Consider the following 13,839-nt stretch of genomic DNA (forward strand, 5'->3'; position numbering starts at 1 on the left):
CCTTTGCTGGAGGAGATGGAACTAAACTTTCCAACTCTCTAATCACTGATTGGTTGCCCTGGCTTTCCAAAAGTCACTTCATTAACATAACAAAAGACTCCTTAAAGCTCCCATCACTTAGGAAACCCCAAGGGTCTTAGAAGTTGTGTGCCAGGAACCTTGAAGGAGACCAAATGTATATTTCTTATTATAAATCACAATAACACAGTACTGCTATGAGTATTCATACACATGCCTTTTCGTGAACAGGTGCATGCATATTTGTTGAGTCTACATCTAGGAGTGAAGCTGCTGGGTGAAGTTGTGTGCATATGTTCAGCTTTCACAGATGGTGCCAGTTTTCCAATGTTGTGCCCTTTGTATTCCCATCGATGGGGTTTGAGAGTTCTGGTTGCTCCACGTCCTTGTCAACGCTTCATAGTGTTTTTGTTTTGTTTTGTTTTGTTTTCATTTCAGCCCTCTAGTGGGTTAATAGTAGTATTGCATTGTTCTGTTTTGTTTTTCAAAGATTTTATTTATTTATTTATTTACTTACTTTATTTGAGACCGAGAGACAAGAGAGGGGAATGGTCAGATGGAGAAGCAGACTCCCCACTGAGTGGGGAGCACGACATGGGGCTCTCTCCTGGGACTCTGGGATCATGACTTGAGCCAAAGGCAGATAGATGCTTAACTGACTGAGCCACCCAGGTGTCTCTGCATTGTTGTTTTAATATGAATTTCCCAATTGATTAATGGAGTGTGTTTTCATATGTTTGTTGGTCATTGGGTTATCCTTTTTCAATGATGTGCTCAGGTTGTGATCCTGGGGTCCAGGATTGAGTCCTGGATCAGGCTCCTTGCAGGGAGCCTGCTTCTTCTGCCTGTGTCTCTGCCTTTCTCTCTGTGTGTCTCATGAATTAATAAATATAATCTTTAAAAAAAAAAGTCTTTAGTTGGCCATATGAATTGCAAGTGTCTTCCACTGTTTACTCCTGTTTAAGAGAATACTGTTTGGTGAATGGGTGCTCTTAATTTTAAAGCATTGCTTTCTAAATTAATTTTTAAAGTTTTGTTTACAGTGCTATTTAACACTTGCAACTGTGAAGTCACATCCCCAGGAAAAATACTAAATCTGTGTTAAACGTCTTTGCCTCCTTTTCTCCCCCCTCCCAGTTCTGCTGGGTGTCCACCATAAACATCCAAAATTAGAATTCACTGAGGTAATTTCAGGCTATTGTGTCTTCTGCAAATAGTACTTCCTTGTTTAAAATAAAGGAGTCAGAAAGCGCCAGGTAATGGGAGAGACCATATCAAAACTTGTATGGAAAGAGACTCCTTTCCTGAGAGATTAGTTTGGAAGGCAAAACTGTATTCTGGCATAGGCTGGACTGTACAGAAGTGTTCGTGGTTCCATTGTGTAGTAGAAAAATATTGAAAATACCCAAATATCCTAAGTATGGTATCTTCATTCAATGGAATACCAAAGACCTGCTCAACAAAGACAAGCTGCTTTTATGCATGAGAATATAGACTTAAGGGGCGCCTGGTTAAGCATCTGCCTTGGCTGGCTCAGGTCAGGATCCAGGGGTCCTGGGCACCAGCCCCACCTCAGGCTCCCTGCTCAGCAAGGAATTGGCCTTTCCCTCTGACACTACCCTTCCCCCCACATCCTGCTCTCACTCTCTCTGAAAAAAAAAAAACCTTTTTTTTAAAAAAAAAAAGATTTAATTTATTTATTCATGAGAGACACAGAGAGAGAGAGGCAGAGACACAGGCAGAGGGAGAAGTAGGCTCCCTGCAGGGAGCCTGATGTGGGACTTGATCCCAGGACCCCGGGATCATGACCTCAGCTGAAGGCAGACAGTCTACCACTGAGCCACCGAGGCGTCCCTGAATAAAAAATCTTGAAAACAAAAAAAGAATATGGACTTAAGAGGGGGAAAGGCAGGGAGAGGGACAACGTGTGTGATAAACGTTGCGCACACGTCCCTTCTTGTATACACACTGGGGGAAGGAATCACACCAGTGGCAGCAAGGGGGTGGGGATGCAGAGGTGGGAGGGAGAGTCACATTCCTTTGTAAGTTATTTGGGATATTCCAAATATTTTTTACCCATGGCCATCTATTTATTAAAAAAAACTATTTAAAAATTAGAAAAATACAAAATATAGAAACTTGAAAAGAAATACATACTTTCACCCTAAGAAATAAATACATGCTGTCATTTTGTCTGAGCCCTGAATAGTTCCCTTCCAACTCATCAAACTTCTCCCTGCCTCCTTATTATTGGAGTAAGGACCAAAATGAGGGCTAACCACATAGGTGTCTCCCTTTGGGACTCTACTCTCAGCAGTGAGGGACCCAAAGTGTGGCAAACTCAGGGCTGATTTCTCCATGAGGCACAATAGGTGCAGTGCCTACGGTCCACAGTTGTTCTAGAGGCCCATGGTAATGCCTTAATTTATTTAAAATCACTAAAATAAAAGAGAAAATACAATCCAGCCTGGCTTATACTTGTCTTTATACCAATGCAGTCATAAAATATAATTTTGTATAATTATGTGCATATATATTGTTGGGGTTTTTTTACAAGGAAGGGGCTCAAATGGCACGAAAGTGCCTAGAAAGTCATAATGTGGCCTGGGTACATAGTAAATACTTTAGGTTTGGTGACCTGATGGTCTTTAATGTGACTAATGCAGCAGAAAGCAGCCATGGATAGTAGGGTAGTTCCCTGACCCCTTATCCAAGGCGATGGATTTCAGGTGATGCCTGAAATCACGGATAGAACTGAACCTGTGCATATTGTGTTTTTTCTTTTTTTAAGGTTTTATTCATTTATTCATGAGAGACACAGGAAGAGGGAGAAGCAGGCTCTCTGTAGGGAGCCTGATGTGGGACTCCATCGGGGACCCCAGGATCATGCCCTGAGACCAAGGCAGATGCTTCACTGACTGAGCCACCCAGGTGCCCCTGCGTTTTTCCCTATACATACATGCCTACAATAAAGTTGTTGTTTTTTTTAAGATTAAAAAAAATTTAAGTAACCTCTACACCCAACATGGGGCTCAAACTCACCATCCCTAGATCAAGAGACGTGAGCTCCACCCACTGAGCCAGCCAGGGCGCCCCCAAGTTTAATGTATAAATGAGGCGCAGTAGAGACGAACAACGATGAGAAGACTGAGCGGTTGCAACAAGATACTGTAATGAAGGTCTGCAGGGCGCCCTCTCCCAGGTCGCACTGTGCCCGCACCTGCTTCCCCCGCACACCAGGTGATGAAGTGCCTGCGGGAGGGGGAGCTGGGGTGAGGCAGTGGCACAGGGCTGCCCTCGACCTTCTAACAACTCCAGGGGGAGGATCATGTACTAGGGGACCGCGGTTGACCTCGGGTAGCTGAGGCTGCAGAAAGCGAAACTGCGGATGGGGGAAACGGCTGTACACAGCCCAGGGGGGTGGCCGAGTTCCAACATTTTATTTACAAAAATAGGTGGGGGGCAGGGTTTGGCCAAGGGCCACGCCTCTGTATTTGTTAATGAATACGGGACAGGGAGAGAGGGATTGCCACCAGGCCTAGTCCCCGGCAGGCTGCTGGTGGTCGGGTGGTTGAGCTGGCGTGGGCGGGTGGGCTTGGGTACTGGGCTGGGGGGCAGTGTTCACCGCACCCCCGCCCTGGGCCTGCGTAGTGACCTTGAGCGAGTCCCCCCTCTTCTGCTCCTTGTCTGGAAGATGGGGGCAGTGCCTCCCATTTGATGAACGTTGGGGGGAGAGTGACATGGAACCGGGGACATGGAAGGTCCTGGAAGAGGAAGAGGAGATTCCCACCAGGCAGCTCAGGGCAGGACTGGCCAGCTTCCTGGAAGCCTGGCAGCCCAGGGAACGCACGTTGGCAGAGGAAAGAAGGAGGCGAGGGCAGCCAACAACGTGACCTGAAACACAAACAGTCCCCAGAGAGGGGCTGAAACTCTCAGGTTGGTGAAAACATGCTCGTCGGGTTTTTGTCCTGCCTGTGAGCAGGACGGGGGCAGGTGTCCCAGGCTGGTCTCTGGTGGCAGTGGCCAGGAGGGGCTGGCGGGGGCCTGGGCATGAGGCCAGACAGGGGTTTCCCGGGTGCACCCGTGTGCTCTTGGTGGTCAGCCAGGACACCGACTCCAGAACAAAGCTTGCACCTCAGGAGCCAGATGCCCAGGCTCAGGGAGGGAGCCCCACATTCCCCATCTCTCGCAAGGCTGCCCATTGGTCTGGTCAGGCAAGCTCTACTGTGACCTGGAAGGGTGATTTGGAAGCATGGATTAAAATGGACAACACTCAAGGGGCGCCTGGGTGGCTCAGCGGGTCGAGTGGCTGCCTTGGGCTCACGTCATGATCCTGGAGTCCCAGGATGGAGCCAGTTCGGCTCCCTGTTCAGCAGGGAGACTGCTTCTCTCTGCCCCTCGCTGCACGCGCTCTCTCTCTCTTTCTCTCTCTGTCTTAAATAAATACATAAAGTCTTAAAAAAAAAAATAGGGACATCTGGGTGGCTCAGTGGTTGGGCATCTGCCTTCGGCTCAGGGTGTGATCCTGGAGTCCTGGGATCAAGTCCCACATCGGGCTCCCTGCACGGAGCCTGCTTCTCCCTCTGCCTGTGTCTCTGCCTCACTCTGTGTCTCTCATGAATAAATAAAATAAATGTTTTAAAAAAACAACACACATTTCCAGGGATCTGGGACTTTGACCTTCTCTCCAGTGTATCAAGCAGAGCCCTGGCAGGATATGGAATCCACTCCAGGCCAAGTAAAATGCAGTCTTCACGACTTACACAGGTGTTGTCAGGTGTCACTGGACCCTCCGAGGGAAGCCGAGACACTGGACAGCCCCGAGGGGTGACCTTTCCACCCTCGGCCTGGAGATCAGGGGGAGTGAGAGCATCAGCTGAGACCCTTGGGGGTCTGCCTGCGGGGCGCTGTGTACCGCCAGGAGCTCTGAGAGTAGTGAAGCCGGGTGGGGGGGGGTACCAGACCTCCTTCTCTTCTGCCTTCAGACAACTGCAGGTGCCTCCTGTTGGTGGAACACAGCCAGAGGCCAGCGAGCAGGTGGGCCAGCGAGCAGGTGGGCCTGCGGAGGGACAACTGTGGGGCCAGGCTCCCAGGGCCGGTGGAGCAGAGCGGACAGCGTGTCCCGGGGCAAATGCAGAAAAGCCTGGGAAATGCCCCGGAGAAGGCCCCGGGCGGCGCTAGTAGCCACAGCGAGGAGCAGCCCGTCGGTAGAGGGGATGGTTTTAAAAACCGATTGCGCCCAGACGGTGTCAGTCGGCCCGCGCGGGCCGTGCAGCTGCAGAACTGACTTCTCCCGGAAACCGTCAGGATTCAACGCACACAGTTGTGTTTTGCTCGGTCAGTGTGTCCAGTGCAAGTGCGGGGGGGCGGGAGGGGGGGCGGGGAGGAGGGGGAGGTGAGACCTCGGCTCCACACAGTCACTCAGGGAGACAGACTGAGGCAGGCTCTCCCATCTTAGAGGGCACCCCCTTCTTCACAAGGGCCTTCAGGGAGAGCCCCTGGCTGCCTCAGGCAGTTAGACGGTGGCCTTTGGCTCAGGTCGCCATCCCGGGGCCCTGGGATGGAGCTCCGCGTCAGGCCTCCTGCTGGATGGGAAGCCTGCTCTTCCTCTGCACTGCTTGTGCTCTCTCATGTTCTCTTTCTCAAATAAATAAATAAATAATATATATTTTTAAAAAAAGAGGCGTCAGGGATCAGCCCTCCAGGGGTAGGGGAAGTGGGTTGAAGGCCTTCTGCGTGAGCTGCCTCTCACCAAAAGTCCCACTGGCCCTTTCTACTGACAGGCTCCCTACGAAGGAGGTGGGGCTGCCTTCCTATACACTCAGGAAGGACGGGGAGTTTTGCCGTCCTTATCCCTAGTAATCTCTTCCACACAAAATGGAGAGTAATGAAAAAGAATGAAATCAAGGGACATCTGTCTGGGTGGCTCAGTGGTTGAGTGTCTGCCTTCAGCTCAGGGTGTGATCCCAGTGTCCTGGGATCGAGTCCTACATCAGGCTCCCCGCAGGGAGCCTGCTTCTCCCTCTGCCTATGTCTCTGGTTCTCTTTCTGTTTCTCATGAATAAATAAATAAAATCTTAAAAAAAAAAAAGAATGAGTCCAATCTGTGCATGCCAACATGGAAGGTGTCCAGGACATGATATTGGGTGAAAAACAAGCTACAGAGCCCTGCACACAATAGGATAACATTTATGTTAAGCAAATAAATCGGTCATAAATACTCCCTCGATGATGAATATATACATACAGTGTATAAATGCACAGACGTGGTCTGGAGCAAGGAACACCACACTGAAGGAGCAGTTACCCCTGAGCAGTGAGAAGGATCTGGATTGTAGCCTTATCTGCAATGTGTTCAACTTTCTACACAGAGAATGCATGCATGTAGCGCACATAAGGAATTGAGTGAGGGCTGGGACCTGTACCTCCCTCCAGGGACCACAGGACCCTGTGTAAGTCCAACTTGGCCACTGACTTTTGCTGGGACCCTGGACAAGCCATGGTGCCTCTTAGGACCTCAGTTTCCCCAGTAGGAAATAGACCAGATGCTCTTGAAGGCCCCTTTCTTAAAGTCATCTTTTTTTTTTTTAAGTTATTTATTTATTCATGACAGACACACACACACACACAGAGGCAGAGACACTGGCAGAGGGATAAACAGGCTCCATGCAGGGAGCCTGACATGGGACTCGATCCCGACACTCCGGGATCACACCCCAGGCTGAAGGTGGCACTAAACCGCTGGGCCACCTGGGCTGCTCTTGAAGGCCCCTTTCTGATCAGCTATGATGCTACCTTCCCTTCTCCTCTGGGCTCTGTCCTCCGTGGCCCGCAGTGGAGCCCTCCCCCGCTGCCCACCCGTCCCCCTCGCCATGGCTGGATTCCATGCTGCCACATGGACGAGTTCCAGAATCGCCACATACGTAAACATGCTTGCATGCCATTCCATCAAAGATTGTCCTCTTATGGGACCCTTTGGTTCTTCCAGTTACTCCCACTGCAGGTAAAGGTAAACGAACATGTTTCAGCACAAAGGTCTTCTCACATTTTGGAAACAGACTTCCTTAATATGGATTCTCAAACTGCTCGATGCATTTATGAAACTGAACAACATCACATGTTTGCAAAGCCTTCTGTTAGCTTACAAGTGCACAGGGACACGAGGGACAGTGAGTGGGGCTGGCATTGCAGCAGCAGACAGTGTGTCTGGGCTTCTACAGCTGTCACTCTGCTCCCAAGTTGTGTGTGACCTGAGACAAGTCTGTTCTCACGGAGCTCCAGACTTGGGTGACAAAGACCTAGATTAAGTGACGGTTGTGTTTGGTTATATTTTTCTCAGTTGCAAATAACAGAAATTCCAACTTAAATGATTGCCTGGAGAGAGTATTTATTGGCTCTTGCAAAACAGTAAGGGCACTGACATCAGGTCTGGCTATATCCGGGGGCTCAGACAGTGTCATCGTTCTGTCTTGTGTGTCTGTTCCCTCACATGCTGCTCATTTTCCATGAGGCCCCAGATGACCTGGACCACTGCCCAGCCCTAGTAGGCATGCAGGGAGGGACAGGGGACTCCCTCCAACTGGTTCCTGCCTGCCCTTCCAGGTGGGGGCAAGGGCAGCCTTTCCGCAGGTTGTAAAATGAGAGCAGGAGAGGACTGGCTCTCTAGAGGGAAATCAAGGTGTGCAGCCAATAAACAGGTGGATGGGTGCTGGGTGGGCAACACCACTGGTACCACTGCAGTAATCGGGGCATTGAACTGAGTTCCACCATTGAGCTGAATCCCCGTCTTACAGCAAGGGCTGAGAGCTCACAGAAATTGTGGGAAAGAGCTGGGCTCCAACCTTGGATTTCTGAGCCCTGATTTAGGACTTTTTCTGATTTGTCTCACTACCACTTCTCTGACGACCCTTGCAAGTGTTCTAAGTTCTGCTCCTGCTGTCTCCACAGCATACAGCAGACTACTGGTGTGGGATGTCTGTGTGGCAGCCTCCCAGTCAAATTCTGTGTCCCCTCCTGGTGTTTGGGGACAAGGAAGAGACAGTGGCACAGCTCCCTGCCCACCACAGCCCACCCGGCCCAAGAAACTAAGCGCTGTTCTCTGGGGCCCATTTATTCCTCCATGGGTGACATCACCTGTACACAGAGCCCCTTGTCTGTAGAATGGCTTCCTCTCTATTAGGAACTGAGTAAGAGGCTCTGGTGAGGAGTCAGGACCTCAGTGAGGGAAGGAACATTATACACATCAGGAAGGGCTAGAGGGGGATTCTTGTAGGGCAATGAACCCAGCTGGCATGGACATCCTCCTGGAACCAGCATGGCTCCAGAGAACTGAAAGCACTGACTAGGGTCAGTATTTGTTTTTGTCCAGGTTTCCATTTGCCCATCTGTACATGAGGGACTTGGGCTGAGAACTCTGTAGCTCCAAAACTCATTGCTTAACAAAGGGCCAGTTTCCTCCCAATATAAAGAGTTCCTACAAATCAATAAGAGGAAACATCCCAAAAGAAAACTGAGCAGTTGGCATGAACAGGTAACCCTCCCCTCCCCTAAAAAAAATCCCCAAACTGTGCAAATTCAACAGCAATCAAAGGACTGCAAGTAAAATCAACAAAGCAAGCTTACTTTCACCCATTATGTTGATAAAGATGACCTCATAGCTAATGTGGTTGGGGGATGGGAGGGACAGAGGGATGGGCATTCAGCCACTCGAGGGAGGTTCTGCTTTCTTTCTGGAGAATACATTATTAGTATGTAATAAAAGTCTTAGAACATCGTGAGCTGGTGATTTCACTTCTAGGATTCTCTGTAAAGGCAAGAATCTTGGATGTTTGCAAAGGTAGCTTATCAAAATACGTAGTAGACAGAAATATTTTAAAATCAGAGATCATGCCACCTTTCTCCTTACCCCTTAAAATACTCCAAAGCTTTCTTATCAGGCTTAGAATAAATCCAACACCTGACTGCATTACCTAGACCTGTCCCATTCCCTCTCCGCCCCCCTACTCCCCTTTGTCATGCCGCTTGTCTCCTTTCTGTTCCTTAAATATTCCAGGCCTGGTCCAGCCTCAGGATCTTTGCGCAGCCTATTCCCTATGTCTGGGATGTCCATATCCCTTGAATGTGAGCCCCCTAGGGAGGGGCTCTGTATTATTCACTGCTGCATCCTTGACCTGACTCCTGACATTAGCAGACATTTCTTTTTTTAATTTAATTTTATTTTTTAAAAGATTTTATTTATTTATTCATGAGAGACACAGGAAAACAGGCAGAGGGAGAAGCAGGCTCCCTGCAGGGAGCCCGACGTGGGACTCGGGCACTCCGGGATCACGCCCTGGGCTGAAGGCAGGCGCCCAACGGCTGAGCCACCCAGGCATCCCTTAGCAGACATTTCTCGAATAAATAGTCAAGAGCATGAGCCTTGGGGTCAGAAGCAGGTGTGGCCTTGAGTTCAGCACTAATTAGCTGTGTGACTTGAGCAAATTCCTTCACCTCTCTGAGCTTTGTGCTCTTCTGATATGAAGTGGAAACAGAAGAACTACACCATGAAGTTCTTATCAAGATTAACAACTATAGTCAAGCAGGTAAGAACAGCTGGTGTAGAGTGAGCCCTTGAGAACCATTAGTGATAATTATGGATGTTTTAAAAATGTTATCTGCAATTGTCTTGTCATGGGTTGAGGAAACGCCTCTGGGCATCCATAGGATGCTTCCACCAAAAGGATGTCATAGAAAACAATCTGTGGACACAAAAAGGGGTGAAAGATATGCCCTTTACTCACTTCTTTCATCATTACGGGCATATAATGCATGCTCAAAATATGTAAGCAACTAATAAAGTGAAAGTTTTCTACATCTTACATTTCTGTTTCTCATTCAAAGCTCATGCTGTATGAAATGGTAAAGATGGGTAAAAAAACAACATGCCTCGTATAAACTCACTTTAAAAAAATAAAATGTTGGGATCCCTGGGTGGCGCAGCGGTTTGGCGCCTGCCTTTGGCCCAGGGCACGATCCTGGAGACCCGGGATTGAATCCCACGTCGGGCTCCCGGTGCATGGAGCCTGCTTCTCCCTCTGCCTGTGTCTCTGCCTCTCTCTCTCTCCCTCTCTCTCTCTCTCTGACTATCATAAATAAATAAAAATTAAAAATAAAATAAATAAAATGTTAATATATACTCATAGGAAAAGCCTTGTATGGGTTTACATCCAAATGTTAGGGCTGCGTGGTGACAGAGTAGAAATTGCTGGCATATTTCGTAGTCATCTTTGCCTTTCCTGTGGTTTCCTGATTGTCCTCCATGGCCATGTATTACCTTTTGCAATCTGGGGAAGCCCATGGAACAGTGAACTGAGCCTCCCCAGCTCTCCTTGTCTGCCACCATCTGGCTACTTGATCCCCAGGGCCTCATGTGAGAACTCAGGTGCCCTGCGCTGTCTTAGGCAGCATTACTGAGGCTGAGAGTTGTGTCAGGGCCCTGAGGGAGAGAGCCCTGGCTCTCAGTAAACATTCAAGGGTTGAAGAGATGTGTGCCTTGTGGTCATGGGGTTTGGCACTATCCCGTGAAGAGTCCTAGATGGGCAAAAAGAATGTGTTAAGCTTAGCACAAGTTTGGAACTCAAGTTTGGCATCTGGGTGTCAGTCAGGACACAAATTAAAAAAACAAAAAACAAAAAACAAACTTATAATAGCTGACACTAGCTTAAGAAATAAAGGGGCTTTATTGGTACAAGTAACTGAAAGCCTAGGGCCCTAGAGCTTCAGGAATGGCTGGATCCAGGTACTCAAATGGTGCCTTCCAGAGTCTTCAAGGCTCTGTTTTCCTCTGTGCTGTCTCTGCTCTGAGGCAGGCTCTCTCCATGCTGTGTCTAGATAATCCATTAGCATCTCCAGGCTCCTGCTCCAGTAGCTCAGCAATCCTGGCAGACACAGGGCTTCTCTCCCCAAGGGACTCCAGAAAAAGTGACAGGGAGGCCCTGATTGGCTTGGCCCACCGACCCCTGAACAATGAACGGGGTTGCTGATTGGCTAGTGCTGGGTCACGAGATCATCTGGCCACCAAGGGAATGGGGTCAGCTGTACCAGAATCCCAGGCCTGAGAGGGAGGGAGGGGTTGTTCTCATAGGACAATGGGGGGCTATTTGCAGAGGGCAGAGCTCCTCTCCATGATCCGTGCTCTGTGAAGCACAGAAATGCCCTTTATCAGGAAGGCAGGATTAATCACAGCACACTGCCCTCAGCTCTCCAAAGAGCAGAAGAGGGAGGTCCCACAAGGGGGGGAGGGTTGGGTGGGGAGTAAAAGACGGGGCATGGGAAGTGAGGGGGGAGCGGTGGCTGGTGGGGGGAGAGAGTCCTGCCTGAAGACTGGAAGACAGTTCAGAGTCAGCCAGGGACTGTGGCCCAATCAGCTCCCTTCCAGCCAGACCTCAGTATCCCCATCTGTACAGAGAGGTTGATCTCACTGAAGCCTGCAGGTTTTAGGATGGTGCTGTGTGTCTTCAATGAAATGATTGGGGTATAGCTGCCTCTCCCCTTTCCAGTGACTCAGAAGGATTTCTTAATGGAATCCAGTTTATTGCTGTGATCCATGCTGGCAGGGGACCGATAGCGTTTTTCCAGGAGAGGCCTTGCAGCCGGGCTGTAAATGAAGGGGAGTTTGGAGGCTATTTCGGGCTGACTGAGGTGGGTGAGCAGTGTGGGGGTGGGAGGTGTCGGAGGCCCAGGGAGAAACCTGAGTCAGGGTCTGGGACTGAGGGCACCCGAGGGTGAGGAGGGGCCCGGCAGCTGGGAGGGGAGCGGGTGAGACAGGAATGTCCCTCCTCCCCGCACCTGTCCCCAGGCTCCTCAACCTTTGACCGCATCCCATAAACACTCCTGGACAGAAAGGCAAGGAGGGAAGCCTCCTCCATGCCCATCAGGTACCCACACCTAAAATAGATATTAGTGGAGCACCTGGGTGGCTCAGCGGTTGAGTGTCCACCTTCAGCTCAGGGCGTGATCCCGGGGTCCTGGGATCGAGTCCTGCATCGAGTTGCCCGCAGGGAGCCCGCTTCTCCCTCTGCCTGTGTCTCTGCTTCTCTCTCTCTCTCTCTATGTCTCTCACGAATAAATAAATAAAAAAAAAAATATATTTTTAAGAAGATTCTTAAAATAGAGAAAAAACTGAGGGTTGATGTGGAGGTGATGGGGATTAGAGATTGAGATAAGCACTGGGTGTTGTATGGAAGTGAATTCTCCTAAAACCAATATTGCACTGTATGCTAACTAACTAGAATTTAAATTAAAAAGGGGGGAGGGGGAGGCTACTCTTGGAGGCAAGGCATGATCAGGAGTGCTGGGTGAGCCAGAGGAGGAAGGAAACTCCACGATCTTGAGGAGGGAGGGTGGCAATCTGGAAAAGGCAAGCCTTGTCTGGGCCTTGAGGATCTATACAATTTAGACAGGATGAATTGTACAGGGAAGGGTTTTCCAGTAGGAGGGAACAGCGTAAGCAAAGGCCTAGAAGCAAGCCAGGCCAGGGGACATTTGGGGCAGGTCAAGCAGCCAAGCAGGGGCCTCTACCTCACAGGACCACTTGAGCAGTGGGGTGAGGGTGGTACTACTTTGCCCTGAAAGTGCCTTGAGGCCTGGAATCTCCAGCATTTGCGGGCAGGGGGGTGGGGGGGGTAGGGGGGTGAGCAGGAAGTGGCTGACCTCTGCCCCCTTGTGTGGTTTCACGAGCGGGAGGGTAAAGCCTGGCAGCTGTGGGTCCCCGAGGTAGGACTGGACGATGCGGAGGCCCAGAAAGCCCTGTTCCTTTCGGGCCTACGTGGAGGAGCCCACTGCAGTCTGGGAATGGACAGGAAACCAGCCATTCCTTCCCGTGAGCCGGAGAATGGCCTCTATGTGAGCCACAACAAAAAGGCTTTTCTGCCAAGTTTGGCAGGGAGGAAGCGGCCAGCTTGGCCCCTGCCCCAGCCTGAAAGGGGGCTCTGTTGGTGGCCCTGGGGTCTTTAATGCTTAGAATGTATGGGGAGGGAAGACTAGGGTGGGCAGGGGCGCCTCTTCCCTGTCTCTATTCTCCAACGGCACCAGGATGAGCTGGGGCCGAACTGCCCTGCAAGTCCGTCCGTCTGGGTTCTTCTCCCAGCGTGGCCATTTCCTAGCTGTGTGACCTTGGCAAAGTCACTTGACCTCTCTGAACCCCACCATTTCTTATGAGTAAAATGTAAGTGGGAAGTGTGCAAGCCGACTGGGGTCGCAGTTGCCCACTGAGCACTTGCGGAGCGCCAGGCACGTGGCCAGCGCTGCACACCCGCCCACCCTCCGTTGCCCTCCCGGTGGCCCGTGAGGCCTGTCGTGTTACCCTGTCCGCTGAGATGTAGGCATGGGGAGCATCAGGCTGAAGCCCAGGATATTTTAGACTCTACGACTCCAAGCTGTGCAAACGTGAGGAAAAAAAGGCTGAAGAAACACGCCAAGCGGTCAACACTGGCCTGGGTAATTAGATGACTTATATTTTGCTTCTTTTTGTGTATCTGGTAAGTCTTAATGATCTTACTTGGCAATTAGCAAGATGGGGGCTGAGGCCCATGGTGAGCTCAGGTACAGCCACAGCAAACAAAACCAACCTAAAGATGCAGGTAGGTTCCTGTTAGTCCTGGTGGGGAAGAGGGTGTCCGGTCACACCGCCGGCTCTCTGGGGATGCGCGAGGCAGGGTTGGGGCTTTACACCCAAACCTCAGAACCTCCACGTGTGTGGGCCCCAGAGGGAGGAGGACCGGGGCGCATCACAGGATTCATTCCTTCAGCCACTGGTTCTTTGAGATTTTACCAGAGCGCTTG

Source organism: Canis lupus, chromosome 2 (assembly GCF_003254725.2).
Source record: "Canis lupus dingo isolate Sandy chromosome 2, ASM325472v2, whole genome shotgun sequence".
NCBI lineage: Eukaryota > Metazoa > Chordata > Mammalia > Carnivora > Canidae > Canis > Canis lupus.